This window comes from Danio aesculapii, chromosome 16 (genome assembly GCF_903798145.1).
Source record: "Danio aesculapii chromosome 16, fDanAes4.1, whole genome shotgun sequence".
Taxonomy (NCBI): domain Eukaryota; kingdom Metazoa; phylum Chordata; class Actinopteri; order Cypriniformes; family Danionidae; genus Danio; species Danio aesculapii.
This window is the reverse complement of record NC_079450.1, coordinates 44,152,422-44,168,865: the sequence shown is the minus strand read 5'-3', so window position 1 is coordinate 44,168,865 and position 16,444 is coordinate 44,152,422. Positions and strand designations below refer to the sequence as shown.

Here is a 16,444-nt window from a genome sequence, read left to right as displayed (position 1 = left end):
GTATGTCGCTAAATCCTGAGATCTTATTTCTCTCATATTCAAAGACCTACGCAGCGACACGCTGTTGAAACGAGGTCTTGGTAAAACATGATATTCATTTACATTACCACCATCTCTCAACAATGTTTCAATGTCGATATGTCGTTGACCTAATGGTTTAACAATATCGGATGTTGATGGTAGACGATCATCAACAACTGACAGTTGTGTTTTGTTATTACCTGTATCATCTATCGCACTACTAGTTGATGGTTGTTTAAAGTCAATCGTGATATCTGACGGCCTACTGTTAGCATTGTTAAAAAGAATAGCATCCCGAGTTAGTGCACCACCGGTCTGTTCATTAGATAATAACGATCGTGCGTATTCTGACAAATTGAATTCATTTTCCTGAGCCATGACATCTAAATTTGGACTTTGTAAAATAGGATTGATGTTAAAAGCATCGTCTCTAGAATTTAACTGCAAATCGTCTAAGAATCTAGCTGTATGCGTCTCGATAGATCTTTGTGGTGTAACTGATAATGATTGATCTGACTGGTTTTTGTTTGTATCATCCGTGGTATTTACGTTACTCATTACAGTTATTTTATTTACTTGATTCTTATTTTTGAATTTTAAATTTTGAATGTTTATTTTACTTTTTTATAATTTAATGAATACTTTTATTGAATATTTTACTTTACTATTTATTTAATCTTTTAGTTTATTTTTAGTTTTTATTTTGAAAGTATTATTTATAGTTAAATTTGTTTTAGTTTTATTAATATTTTATTTCTAACTTTTATTTTTAATAAATACTTTTATTTTTATCCTTTATTTTTCGATTTATTTTATTTTAGTTTTTTATTTTGAAATTATTTCTTTTATTGATTATTTATAGTTAAGTTTGTTTTAGTTTTATTAATATTTTATTTCTAACTTTTATTTTTAATGAATACTTTTATTTTTATTCTTTACTTTATTTTTAGATTTATTTTATTTAATTTTTTTATTTTGAAAGTATTTCTTTTATTGATTTTTTATAGTTAAGTTTATTTTAGTTTTATTAATATTTTATTTCTAACTTTTTTATTTTAAATGAATACTTTTATTTTTTATTTTTTATTTACTTTTATTGATTATTTTACTTTTATTTTATTTTAGCTATGACTTATTGTTTAATTTGTTGCTATTTAAAAAAAAATCTGAGCTTTATCACGTTTGTACAATATACTTTTCACGTTCTTACAATATAATATCACGTTTGTACAATATAATTATCACGTTCTTACAATATAATATCATGTTTGTACAATATAATTATCACGTTCTTACAATATAATATCACGTTTGTACAATATAATTATCACGTTCTTACAATATAATATCATGTTTGTACAATATAATTATCACGTTCTTACAATATAATATCATGTTTGTACAATATAATTATCACGTTCTTACAATATAATATCATGTTTGTACAATATAATTATCACATTCTTACAATATAATATCATGTTTGTACAATATAATTATCACGTTATTACGTGAAAACTTTATTGTTTAGGCTACGTTTACCTGGTGCGATCAGAGCGTGAGAAAATGTCTCGTTTAACAGAGTTAATTAAGTTCTATTTTATGCTTGGATTGAGACATGGGGAAATTTTGCAGCTACTGATCAGCTTGGATAATGTTGTTATTAGCATGCCAGTTTTCAGGTAGGCGGGCTCTTCGTCTTCGCACCTGACAATAAAGTTTTCACGTAATAACGTGATATTATATTGTAAGAACGTGATATTATATTGTAAGAATGTGAACAGTATATTGTACAAACGTGATATTATATTGTAAGAACGTGAAAAGTATATTGTACAAACGTGATATTATATTGTAAGAACGTGAAAAGTATATTGTACAAACGTGAAAAGTATATTGTACAAACGTGATATTATATTGTAAAAACGTGATATTATATTGTAAGAACGTGATATTATATTGTAAGAACGTGATAATTATATTGTACAAACGTGATATTATATTGTACAAACGTGATATTATATTGTAAGAACGTGAAAATTATATTGCACAAACATGATATTATATTGTAAGAACGTGATAATTATATTGTACAAATGTGATATTATATTTTAAGAACGTGATAATTATATTGTACAAACGTGATAAAGCTCAGATTTTTTTTTTACCTGGGTGGCAGCTCTACGCTTCCGTAGTACGGACTGCGATGTGTCCTGGCGAAAAACTATGTCTCTGTCTTCTTTGTTTTCATCCAGTTGCTCTTCCGGCTCCTCTTCTTCTTCTTCTTCTAATGACTGCTGCGGGTTATATGCAGGACTATGGTCGCCACCTAGCGTTGACTGGTAGCCATCGCTGGATCCTACGTTATCACTCCAGAGTTCTGAGCTCGGCTCTGAAATAGCATTAAAAAAGTAAAGTCTTTAATATATTCTTTAGAAACTAGTAGTAAGTAAAATCTAAACAATAAAATATGTTACTTTTAAGTAATTTATTTTAAATTAACATAAATGTATAAACATGTTAACTGATGAATGTAATTTTACATTCAATAAAATAAAACACTCATGTTGATGTATCTCAAAACTACTTTCAGTAGGCCGGAGCGGGCTGGTATCTGGTGACCGTGGAACTACAGAAGAAACACATAATAGCAGATATTAGAATATAAAATCACGAAGGGTCTAGCATGAGGCATTCAGTGTGCTCGTGCATGTGTACGGGCACATAAGCTTGCAACATCCGCGTGGACGTGCATGCAAACCGTCAAAATGACATAACTTTAAACTGTATAAAACAAGATGATACCTTACCTAAATGCGTTTCATCTTCATCATCACCATCGTATTCGTTTTGCTGTTCCTGTACGCTTGTATAAATTTTACGCAGTTTGTTTAAAACAGAACTGTAATCAAGGCGCCTTTTTTCCGGACTTGTGGAGCTTACAAATGATGCTTGGACCAGATCGGTCACTTCTTGTTCTTCCTCAACGGTTAAATCAATAACCTCAATTGGATCTAAAACAGAAAAGCGAAAATAATTGATTAATAACAGTTTCAGGAACCCTTACAGCAGACTCCTTCTACAGATATTAAAAAGCACTGATTATGCATCTAAATGCTGTGGCCTGTATGTAAAGCGCTCGTCTCCGAGACACGTGCATTTTCATTCCAGCTTCGAATCCACGCTATGTAATAATAATGGACCAAGATTAATTCATTTAAATAAAATATTTACCTTCTTGACTTAGGTTATCAACAGCGGTCCGAGGATGCACTACGTGATAAAGCAGAAATGTATGAATTAAAACAACCGATTATAAAACATGTAAAATGTCCATATAAAATAACATTTACTCACAGTATTGGTTGATGGCTTCAAAAGCAGCAGTCTCTGTAGAATTTAATTCTGTAACATAAAAGCTGATAGATTGAAAATATTGCAGGTCACAGTTTGGCTGGCGAAGTATTACAAAAAGTATTGAATTACATCATAATAATAATATTTTACTTACGACAAGCCATATTTCCTGAAAAGAGTATTGTAGAGGAGTTGATCAAGGAGACGATTTACTTCGACCGCGTGTTGTCCCGATGAATAGCTTTGTGGGTGATGTTCGTAATGACCGGCGTATTTAAGTAAAAAAGATGGGGGGTTGAACCAGATGCCAGGGAGCGATAAGGAGCAATAAAAAATGGCATGAAAGTCTTACTTCCAGAAACATATATATATATATATATATATATATATATATGTTTCTGGAAGTAAGACATAATATATATATATATATATATATATATATATATATATATATATATATATATATATATATATATATATATATATATATATATAAATAAAATAGTAGAAATATAAACAACCTTTATATAGTATGACCAGCTAGTTTATAAATTATTTGATTTATTAATGAGTATCGTTAACACCATGTATAACGTAAAGAAATAACCTGGATATATATACATATATAGATGTGCATGTATTATACCATGCATATCTTTAATATTGAAACATTTCACTATATATGCATGAAATTCAAAAACATTGATAATATCTATTATTGTAGCCGGATAATCTATAAAAAGTATCCGGAAACACTTTTACTTGTAATATTACTGTTTTAATAATGTTATAAATGTCTCGTTATTTTAATTAATATATCAGTTGTGTTTGGATAAAAGATGTAATATGATGATTGTAACTAATACGGTGTTTTAGACTATTGAATGTACATTGATGTAATATAGACGTTTGTTATTCAGACTAGGCTAAATATCACTTATTTCAATATCATTTAATTAGGTAAAAAAATTAGATAAATACGTATTTGTCGAGTCTCCAGTAGATGGTGCTAGAGTTCTATGTTTGTGCTCAGAGATGCGAGGAGTGCCGGTCACTTTTCAACTTCAAAAGGGTATCGCAGAACCACCCGCTGTTCGTTTTCACAGATCTCTCTGGATCATAGTGTTGTTTATTACTGTGGACAAACAGCTATTACCCTATCACCGAGACCTGCTGGCGCTTCAAGCTGCGATGTGGAAATCTGACCAAGGTGTCGTGCGGGGGTTTGTTGATTCGCATAACAGACAGTCAAATTCACAGAAACGTATATTGGTGGTTTATGTTAATATCAAATAAAATTAAATAGACTAAAACAAGGCGGTCAATACAGATATTCTGTCGTATACCATATTATTATTATAAACATAATGTGATCGCGGCAATCATTAAAATGATGTTACTGGTGATCCTTTGCCTGTCTTAAAATATGTATTACCCTAATGTAGTAATAAGCTCGTCCTGATTTTGCTAAGTGCTAGTTGTCCTGAGACCAGCATAATTTATGATGACCCAGGGAACACAACTCTTTCAGCCAATCAAACGTTATCACGTCATCATTATGTGCGCCCTGCAGAGTCCGCCAAAAAGGCAAATTCAAAAAAGAAGAAAACATGCGCGCGCGTTCTTTTACAAGCAGACTTCCACCGTCTTCAGTTTACCGAGACAGACACACAGCCAAATCCACCCCCACACATGTACAAGTCACGTCAAGGTCACATTGATTGAGTTTAGCAATTGTTTGTAAAAATGCGAAAGGCACCTTGTAGGTGCGCTTAAATTCAGCCACTTTCAAGTCAAACTACAAGTCTTGAGCTCAGTTTATGCTTGTGTCTAGCGTGTCATTAACTGCGCACAGGACCTCGTGGTGCAATGGTAGCGCGTCTGACTCCAGATCAGAAGGTTGTGTGTTCAAATCACGTCGGGGTCACAGGTGTAGATCTTGGCTTCATTTATAAAATAGTGTAAGGCACCATCTAGGAGTGCTTACGTTCAGCAACCTTTAAGCCAGATTCAAATGCGTGTTTAAATCACGACAGGATCAGAGACGATGTGTTTATCAATTTATTTTTAAAGTTGTGGAAGGCAAAATTTATGAGTGCTCAGATTTAGCCACTGTTAAGACAAATTCCCAGTTTTGTGCCCAGCCAATGCTCGTGTCTTGCTTCTTAATAACTCCGGCAGACAGAACTGCCGGCAGACAGAAACTGCAGTGTGGTTGTCTCTAGTTCAAACGGTTGCATGTTCGAATCGTGGTGGGGCCCCAGACGATGAGTTTAGCTATTTATTTTTAAAGTTGTGGAAGGCAACATTTATGAGTGCTTGGATTCAGCCACTGTTAAGATAAATTCACGGTTTTGTTCTCAGTTTATGCTCGTGTCTTGCTTGTCAGCAATTGCGGCAATTGGGAACTTGTGGCGCAACGGTAGTGCGTCTGACTCCGGATCAGAAGGTTGCTTGTTCAAATCACGTCAGGTTTAGAGGTGTTAGGCATGAGCTTTTTTTAAAGTAGTGGAAGGCACCTTTTAGAAGTGCTTGTATGGGGCACCTCTTTAGAGTGCTTACATTGAGCCAATTTTATTTTAAATTCCTAGCCTTGAGCTCAGATTATGCTAGTGCTCAGCTTGCTTTTACGCACTTTGGAATGGACCTTATACCGCAAAAGTAGTCTGTCTGACTCTAGATCAGAAGATTGCCAGCCTTTTGCTGACTATATGCTTATGTCTGGCTTGTTGATGGCGATTTTGGACAGGACCTAGTGGGACAAAAATATGAGTGTGTCTGACTCCAGATCCGAAGGTCGCAAGTTCAGATCTTGTCCAGGTCTTATTCCCCAGGTTCGCCTGTGTTAAGGTTGCTTTTTTTTTTTTTTTTTTTTCAAAAGCAGTGGAAGGCCCCTTATAGGAGTGCTTACATCAGTCACTTTTAAGTCAGATTTCCAGCCTTGTGCTTATGTTATGCTTGTGTCTGGTTTGTCAATGAGGACAGCGGACAGGACCTTGTGGAGAACAAAAATACAGTGTCTGGCTCTACATCTGAATGTTGCGTGTTTAAATTACCTCAGGGTCACAAGGATTGAGTCTAGCAATTGTTTGCAGAGTTGTGGGAGGCACCTTTAAGCTGTGCTCACTTTCAAGTCAAATTTCAAGCCTTGAGCTTAGTTTATGCTCCTGTCTAGCTTGTCGATGAGAATTAGGAAAAGGACCTTGTGGAGAAACTGCAGTGCGGCTGTCTCTAGCTCAAATGGTTGCATGTTCGAATCGTGGTGGGGCCCCAGACGATGAGTTTAGCTATTTATTTTTAAAGTTGTGGAAGGCAACATTTATGAGTGCTTGGATTCAGCCACTGTTAAGATAAATTCACGGTTTTGTTCTCAGTTTATGCTCGTGTCTTGCTTGTCAGCGACTGCAGCGGGCGGGAACTTGTGGCGCAACGGTAGCGCGTCTGACTCCAGATCAGAAGGTTGCGTGTTCAAGTCACATCAGGTTCAGAGGTATTAGGCAAGTGCTTTTTTTAAAGTAGTGGAAGGCACCTTTTAGAAGTGTTTGTATGGGTCACCTCTTTAGAGTGCTTACATTGAGCCAATTTTATTTTAAATTCCTAGCCTTGAGCTCAGATTATGCTAGTGCCCAGCTTGCTTTTACGCACTTTGGAATGGACCTTATACCGCAAAAGTAGTCTGTCTGACTCTAGATCAGAAGATTGTGCGTTTAAATCATGTCGGGGCGTTAGGCTTAGCGTTTTATTTTAGGCCGAGTAAGAAACCTTCCAGAAGTGCCTACATTCAGCCACTTTTAAGTCAAATTCCCAGCCTTGTACTAATGAGGACTGTGAACAGGACATTCTGAGACAAAAAAAGGTAGTGCGTCTGACTCCAGGTCTGAAGATCACATGTACAAGTCACGTCAAGGTCACGTTGATTGAGTTTAGCAATTGTTTGTAAAGTTGAGGAAGTCACCTTGTAGGTTTGCATAGATTCAGCCACTTTTCATGGAAAACTCCTAGCCTTGAACTCAGATTACGCTCTTCCCAAGCTTGCTGTGGAGCACTTTGGAAAGCGTGTTGCGGCGCAAAGGTAGTGCGTCTGACTCCACATCAGAGGCTTGTCTATACAAATCACTTTGCTGTTCACAGGCATTGATCTAACCAACTGTTTGTAAACATGTGCAATGCACATCCAGGAGTGCTTGCTTTCAGCTAATTTTTAAGTCAAATTCCCAGCCTTGTGCTGACTATATGGCTTGTCGATGGCGATTGTGGACAGGACCTAGTGGGACAAAAATATGAGTGTGTCTGACTCCAGATCCGAAGGTTGCAAGTTCAGATCTTGTCCAGGTCTTATTGGTTGAGTCTCGCAATTGTTTGTAAAAATGCGAAAGGCACCTTTTAGGTGTGCTTAAGTTCAGCCACTTTCAAGTCAAACTACAAGTCTTGAGCTCAGTTTATGATTGTGTCTAGCTTGTCATTGAGGACTGTGATAAGGACCTCATGGTGCAACGCTAGTCAATTTCCCAGCTTCGTGCTCAGTTTATGCTTGTGTCTAGCATGCTGTTGGCGGCTGCGCACAGGACCTTGTGGCGCAACGGTAGCGCGTCTGACTCCAGATCAGAAGGTTGCGTGTTCAAATCACGTCGGGGTCACAGGTGTAGATCTTGGCTTCATTTATAAAATAGTGTAAGGCACCATCTAGTAGTGCTTACGTTCAGCAATCTTTAAGCCAGATTCAAAGCCTTGTGCTTACTTTATGCTTGTGTCTGGTTTGTCGATGACGACAGTGGACGGGACCTCACGGGACACAAAAGTAGCCTGTCTGACTCCACATCTGAAGGTTGCGTGTTTATATCACCTAAGGGTCCAAAGAATTGACTTTAGCAAATTGTTGGCAAAGTTGTGGGAGGTGCCTTTTAGCTGTGCTCACTTTCAGCCGCTTTTAAGTCAAATTCCAAGCCTTGAGCTCAGGTTATGCTCCTGTCTAGCTTGTTGACGGGGAAAGGACCTTGCGGTCTAACTGTATTGCGTCTGTCTCCAGTTCATAAGGATGCGTGTTTAAATCACGACGGGATCAGAGATGATGAGTTTATCAATTTTTTTTTAAAGTTGTGGAAGGCAAATTTTACGAGTGCTCAGATTTAGCCACTGTTAAGACAAATTCCCAGTTTTGTGCCCAGCCTATGCTCGTGTCTTGCTTCTTAATAACTCCGGCAGACAGAAACTTGGAGCACAGCGGAAGCGTGCCTAACTTCAGATCAGATGGACTTCTGCGTGTTCAAATCATGTCAGGTTCGCCTGTGTTAAGGTTGCTTTTTTTTTTTTTTTTTTTTCTAAAGCAGTGGAAGGCCCCTTATAGGAGTGCTTACATCAGTCACTTTTAAGTCAGATTTCCAGCCTTGTGCTTATGTTATGCTTGTGTCTGGTTTGTCAATGAGGACAGCGGACAGGACCTTGTGGGGAACAAAAATACAGTGTCTGGCTCTACATCTGAATGTTGCGTGTTTAAATCACCTCAGGGTCACAAGGATTGAGTCTAGCAATACAAGTCACCTTGTAGGTTTGCATAGATTCAGCCACTTTTCATGGAAAACTCCTAGTCTTGAACTTAGATTACGCTCTTGCCAAGCTTGCTGTGGAGCACTTTGGAAAGCGTGTTGCGGCGCAAAAGTAGTGCGTCTAACTCCACATCAGAGGCTTGTCTATACAAATCACTTTGCTGTTCACAGGCATTGATCTAACCAACTGTTTGTAAACATGTGCAAGGCACATCCAGGAGTGCTTGCTTTCAGCTAATTTTTAAGTCAAATTCCCAGCCTTGTGCTGACTATATGCTTATGTCTGGCTTGTCGATGGCGATTGTGGACAGGACCTAGTGGGACAAAAATATGAGTGTGTCTGACTCCAGATCCGAAGGTCGCAAGTTCAGATCTTGTCCAGGTCTTATTGGTTGAGTCTAGCAATTGTTTGTAAAAATGCGAAAGGCACCTTTTAGGTGTGCTTAAGTTCAGCCACTTTTAAGTCAAACTACAAGTCTTGAGCTCAGTTTATGCTTGTGTTTAGCTTGTCATTGAGGACTGTGATAAGGACCTCATGGTGCAACGCTAGTCAATTTCCCAGCTTCGTGCTTAGTTTATGCTTGTCTCTAGCATGCTGTTGATGGCTGCTCACAGGACCTCGTGGCGCAACGGTAGACTCCAGATCAGAAGGTTGCGTGTTCAAATCACGTTGGGGTCACAGGTGTAAATCTTGGATTCATTTATAAAATAGTGGAAGGCACCATCTAGGAGTGTTTACGTTCAGCAACCTTTAAGCCAGATTCAAAGCCTTGTGCTTACTTTATGCTTGTGTCTGCTTTGTCGATGACGACAGTGGATGGGACCTCACGGGACACAAAAGTAGCCTGTCTGACTCCACATCTGAAGGTTGCGTGTTTATATCACCTAAGGGTCCAAAGAATTGACTTTAGCAAATTGTTGGCAAAGTTGTGGGAGGTGCCTTTTAGCTGTGCTCACTTTCAGCCGCTTTTAAGTCAAATTCCAAGCCTTGAGCTCAGGTTATGCTCCTGTCTAGCTTGTCGAAAGAGAAAGGACCTTGCAGTCTAACTGTATTGCGTCTGTCTCCAGTTCATAAGGATGCGTGTTTAAATCACGACGGGATCAGAGACGATGAGTTTATCAATTTATTTTTAAAGTTGTGGAAGGCAAATTTTACGAGTGCTCAGATTTAGCCACTGTTAAGACAAATTCCCAGTTTTGTGCCCAGCCTATGCTCGTGTCTTGCTTCTTAATAACTCCGGCAGACAGAAACTTGGAGCACAGCGGAAGCGTGCCTAACTTCAGATCAGATGGACTTCTGCGTGTTCAAATCATGTCAGGTTCGCCTGTGTTAAGGTTGCTTTTTTTTTTTTTTTTTTTCTAAAGCAGTGGAAGGCCCCTTATAGGAGTGCTTACATCAGTCACTTTTAAGTCAGATTTCCAGCCTTGTGCTTATGTTATGCTTGTGTCTGGTTTGTCAATGAGGACAGCGGACAGGACCTTGTGGGGAACAAAAATACAGTGTCTGGCTCTACATCTGAATGTTGCGTGTTTAAATCACCTCAGGGTCACAAGGATTGAGTCTAGCAATACAAGTCACCTTGTAGGTTTGCATAGATTCAGCCACTTTTCATGGAAAACTCCTAGTCTTGAACTTAGATTACGCTCTTGCCAAGCTTGCTGTGGAGCACTTTGGAAAGCGTGTTGCGGCGCAAAGGTAGTGCGTCTAACTCCACATCAGAGGCTTGTCTATACAAATCACTTTGCTGTTCACAGGCATTGATCTAACCAACTGTTTGTAAACATGTGCAAGGCACATCCAGGAGTGCTTGCTTTCAGCTAATTTTTAAGTCAAATTCCCAGCCTTGTGCTGACTATATGCTTATGTCTGGCTTGTCGATGGCGATTGTGGACAGGACCTAGTGGGACAAAAATATGAGTGTGTCTGACTCCAGATCCGAAGGTCGCAAGTTCAGATCTTGTCCAGGTCTTATTGGTTGAGTCTAGCAATTGTTTGTAAAAATGCGAAAGGCACCTTTTAGGTGTGCTTAAGTTCAGCCACTTTTAAGTCAAACTACAAGTCTTGAGCTCAGTTTATGCTTGTGTTTAGCTTGTCATTGAGGACTGTGATAAGGACCTCATGGTGCAACGCTAGTCAATTTCCCAGCTTCGTGCTTAGTTTATGCTTGTCTCTAGCATGCTGTTGATGGCTGCTCACAGGACCTCGTGGCGCAACGGTAGACTCCAGATCAGAAGGTTGCTTGTTCAAATCACGTTGGGGTCACAGGTGTAAATCTTGGATTCATTTATAAAATAGTGGAAGGCACCATCTAGGAGTGTTTACGTTCAGCAACCTTTAAGCCAGATTCAAAGCCTTGTGCTTACTTTATGCTTGTGTCTGCTTTGTCGATGACGACAGTGGATGGGACCTCACGGGACACAAAAGTAGCCTGTCTGACTCCACATCTGAAGGTTGCGTGTTTATATCACCTAAGGGTCCAAAGAGTTGACTTTAGCAAATTGTTGGCAAAGTTGTGGGAGGTGCCTTTTAGCTGTGCTCACTTTCAGCCGCTTTTAAGTCAAATTCCAAGCCTTGAGCTCAGGTTATGCTCCTGTCTAGCTTGTCGAAGGAGAAAGGACCTTGCAGTCTAACTGTATTGCGTCTGTCTCCAGTTCATAAGGATGCGTGTTTAAATCACGACGGGATCAGAGACGATGAGTTTATCAATTTATTTTTAAAGTTGTGGAAGGCAAATTTTACGAGTGCTCAGATTTAGCCACTGTTAAGACAAATTCCCAGTTTTGTGCCCAGCCTATGCTCGTGTCTTGTTTCTTAATAACTCCGGCAGACAGAAACTTGGAGCACAGCGGAAGCGTGCCTAACTTCAGATCCGATGGACGTCTGCATGTTTAAATCATGTCAGGTTCGCCTGTGTTAAGGTTGCTTTTTTTTTTTTTTTACGGCCATACCACCCCGAACACGCTAGAGGGAGCTAGAGTGAAACAGGAAGTGTGAGGCTGCAGACGGGAGAGAAAGGTTCTCCCTTTGTTTTGGTTTATTTTGAGTTTATTTAATAGTTTTTCTTTGGTGATAGTGGGCATTTTTTGATTTTTTTGTTTTTTAAATCACCTGACAGCAGCACGTGTGCTTGCTGGAAGGTGGTTAACACTTTTTTTTTGAGAGAAAATGGACTCACAAAGTAACAGCACAGATTTGTTTGAAGAAGCACGAGGGGAAAACATCACAGGACGGACTGGAGAAACACAAAAAAAACAGCACTGGATTAGGAGGGGAAAGACAACTGGAAAACAACGTTGGACGGGAAGGAGGAAGAAACATGGCAAACAAAGAACGACAAGAAAACCAACAACAGGAGAGGCAACAAGAAAGAAGTGGAAAAAGGTACATGAAGGAAGCAACGGTGATTCTAAATGTGGACAAAGTTAAAGAGGTGAGAGTTTTGGAAATAATTAATGCAGTAACTGAAAAGTGTGGACTTGGAAAAATTCTTGCAATCAGGCCAAGACAGGACAAAGAATATGAACTAACTTTAGAAAAAGAAGAAACATGCGATAAACTGATAGATGGACTAATTATAAAAGGAGAAACATGTGAAGTGAAAATGCTACAAAATAGAGACTATGTGGTTTCCTTCATGCATTTGCCCGCTTACCTGGATGATCAATTAATTTTAGATAAATTAGAAGGCTGGGGAGTATTTCCCATAAAAAAAACAAAAGAAGGCTTTATCCGGGCACAGAAATAGAAGATGGAACATGATTTATCAAAGTGAGATTCCCCAGAGAAGTGATATCTCTTCCTTACAGCACAAGGCTGGAAACGGCAGAAGGTCAGCAATATTTTAGGGTGATGCACAGCCACCAGGTTAAGACTTGTAGGCTGTGCATGAGCCCGGACCATATGGTCAAAGATTGCCCAGACTTTAAATGCTATAAATGTGAGGAAAGGGGACATTTTGCCCGAGACTGCGATGCCATTAAGTGCCCGGACTGCCATAATTATATAAATAAGTGTGAATGTTGGATGGAGGAAGAGGAGGAGGAGGATGAGATCCAGGTGAGTGGGCAAATGCATGAAGGAAACAGTGAAAGGGAAAGTTATGAAGAGGAACAAACAACGGCACAAACAATACAAACTACAACAGAAGAAATAACATTGGATGAGGAGAAAACAAACGAAGAAAAGGAGAAAGAAACAGAAACAGACAGTCAACAAATAGAGCATGAAGAGGAGGTAGCATGGACACCAATGGACATAACGTCTAGCTTCAAAAATGTGTTGGATGTAATAGAAAAAGAAGATCTTAAAGAACAAAACAAGGGAGCAGACAGAGAGACTGGGAAACATGAAGAGGAAGTAGACAAAGACAAAATTGAGAAAAGACAAACAAGACGATCGGCAAAAGCTTTATCAAAAATAGAAACTGCTAGAAAAAAAGGTTTGAAAAAAGGACAACTGAAAAGCCACAACAGATATGATTCTTTGAGAGGTTTGGGAGAAGAAGAGGACTGAGATGACGGTTTTTATTTCCTTTTTCCTTCTTTTAATGGTTTTAAATTGTGTGTCTTTTAATGCAAGAGGTTTAATGGACTTAAGAAAATTCCAAAATGTAAAAGAAAAGTGTAAAAGAGAAGAAATAATTATTTTACAAGAAACAAATTGGAAAAATGAGGTGATGGACGTATATAAAAAAGAATGGGATGGGGACTTTTATTATAGTAATGGAGATGGGAAAGCTGGGAGAGGAGTAGCAATTTTAATAAGAAAGAATGCTCTACAAATGAGTAAAGTAATATATAAAGACAAACAAGGAAAATGTATGATTTTAGAAATAAAATATGAAGGGAAAGATATCATTTTAGTTATTGTGCATGCACCCAATGAAGAGAGTGAAAAGAAAAGCTTTTTTAACATATTGAGAAGGTTTTTAAATGACTATAAACAAATAATAGTATGTGGGGATTTTAACACTGTTTTTAGCAGACAGGACATAACAGAAAGTATGGTTTTTAAATCAGACACAGGAAGAAAAGAACTAAAATCACTAATGGAGGAAAAAGGAATGATAGACATTTGGAGAGAGAGAAACGGGAAGAAAAAGGAGTTTTCTAGAAGACAAATAGTAGGGAATTTTGTAACTCAATCGAGAATAGACTATGTGTTATGCACAAGAAATATAGAAATTTATATAGAAAAAATAAAAGTACGATGAAACTGTTTTAAGTGACCATAAATTTTTATTGTTTAATTTTAATACTGAAGAAATACAAAGAGGCCCAGGGGTGTGGACATTAAATAGTGACATTTTAAAAAATGAAGACTATGTTAAAAAAATAAAAGGAATAATAGAAAAGGAAAAAGGAAACCAAATATATAATGAAGACAAAAGACTATGGTGGGAAAATGTCAAATATCTGATTAAAAAAACTACAATACAATTTTGTAGAATAATACAAAAGAATAAAAGACACCAAGAAAAAAAAAAAAAGAAATCTTAAAAAAAGAACTAGAAAAAACTGAAAAAGACGTACAAAAAATAAAAGAAACGGAGGAAAAACTGAAAGAAATTGAGGAAAAGAAATATGAAGGAGCTAGACTAAGAAGCAAAGCAAAGTATGTAGTAGAGGGAGAAAAATGCACAAAATTCTTCTTTGATTTAGAAAGACAAAAAGGAAAAACAGAAACAATAAAGATAATACAAGGGGCAAAAGGAGAAAGCATAGAAGGAAATGAAGACATTTTAAAAGAAATAAAAACATACTATGAGGAGTTATTTAAAACACAGGGAGTTGATGAATTCCAAATGGAAAAATTATTAAAACAGATAAAAACAAAAATAGATGAAGAGGATAAAAGAGAATGTGACCAAGAAATAAGAGAAGAAGAAATAAGAAAAGCAATAGAAAGCTTGAACAAAAGGAAAAGTCCAGGAATAGACGGGTTAAATAGTGAATTTTACGTATGTTTTAAAGAAATTTTAATACCAATTTTAACTGAAATTTTTAAAGAAATACGGCAAAAAGAAGAATTAAATGAAAGAATGGGAATGGGATTAATGAAATTAATACACAAAAAAGGAGAAAAGACATTGTTAAAAAATTACAGACCAATCACAATGTTAAACACAGATCTGAAGATTTTAACTAAAATTTTAGCAAATCGATTAAAAGAAGTGATGCCAAAAATAATTCAAACAACACAGGCCTATGCGATAAAAGGAAGAGACATAGCAGACATAACAATGAGCATAAAAGACATCATAGAATATATGAAGGACAAAAAAGAGGAAGGATATATCATAAATTTGGATTTCGAAAAAGCTTTTGACAGAGTTGAACACCAGTTTTTATTCGAAGTACTTAAAAAGTTTGGTTTTGGAGAAGTTTTTAGAAAATGGATAAGGATTTTATATAAGGGTATTTTAACTAAAATTAAATGTAATGGCTTTTTAACAGAATGTTTTAAAATAACAAGATCGATGAGGCAAGGATGTCCTCTGTCAGCACTCTCATATTCACTTGTGGCAGAATCCCTGGGTCTAGCTATCAATGAAGAAGAAAAAATAAAAGGAATCGAAATTGAAGAAAATAAAGTAAATAAAATGTTTCAATATGCAGATGACACTACATTAATAGTAAAAGGAAAAGAGAGTGTGAAAGAAGCGATGAAAATAGTACAACAATTTTGTAAAGGATCAGGAAGTAAAGTAAATGAAGACAAAACGGTTTATATGAAGTTTGGAAAGGAGACAGATTTAACAGAATGCACTCATTTTAAAGAAGTAGAAGAAATAAAGATTTTAGGAGTTTTAATGGGGAAAGATGCCAGAACAGCTAGAGATAAGATGTGGGAGGGTTTTTTAACAGATATAGAAAGGAGGTTAAATTACTGGAAACTAAGAATACTGACATTAAAAGGAAAAGTTTTAATTATAAATGTTTTAATGGAGTCTAAATTGTGGCATGTTTTATATGTTTTAGAAATGCCAATGTGGATAGAAAAGAGGTTGAAAAAATGTTTTACTGATTTTTTATGGGGAGGTAAGCCACCAAGGATTGCTTTTAATACAGTTGTAGGGGAAACAGACAAAGGTAGGTTGGGTTTAATAGATGTTGAACAAAGGAAAAATTGTTTAAGAGTGAAAAGAATAAAGAAGTATCTAGAAAAAGAAAACAAAGCAGAGTGGAAAAAAAACAATGAAATATTTTTTAAACAAATGTGGTCATTTTAACATGGGAGATGGGATTTTATGGATGAAAACAAAAGCTTGGATGACAGAAAACTTACCTGAATTTTATAGAGAAATTTTAAGTGCATGGGGGAACTTTTTAACAAAAGTGCAATATAATCCACATGGAAGGGAAAACATTTTAAACCAACCTCTTTTCTTGAACAACAACATTTTAAGTCAAGGGAAGGTTTTATTTTTTAAGAAATGGATAGAAGTTGGGATTTTAAAAGTAAGGGACATTTTATATGAATTTAAAGAAGGCTTTTTAACCGAACAATATGTTATGGACAC

The 16,444-nt window shown here is 36.7% G+C and overlaps 3 non-coding genes across 3 annotated transcripts; all 3 read left to right on the top strand.

The window, feature by feature from the left end:
• Nucleotides 1-5,233: 5,233 nt before the first annotated feature.
• Nucleotides 5,234-5,305, top strand: trnaw-cca (transfer RNA tryptophan (anticodon CCA)). Its single transcript has one exon. It is a non-coding gene; the product is annotated as a tRNA-Trp (tRNA).
• Nucleotides 5,306-6,793: 1,488 nt separating this feature from the next.
• On the top strand, nucleotides 6,794-6,865 carry trnaw-cca (transfer RNA tryptophan (anticodon CCA)). Its single transcript has one exon. It is a non-coding gene; the product is annotated as a tRNA-Trp (tRNA).
• A 1,078-nt stretch (nucleotides 6,866-7,943) lies between these two features.
• Nucleotides 7,944-8,015, top strand: trnaw-cca (transfer RNA tryptophan (anticodon CCA)). The gene has a single exon. It is a non-coding gene; the product is annotated as a tRNA-Trp (tRNA).
• Nucleotides 8,016-16,444: the final 8,429 nt, after the last annotated feature.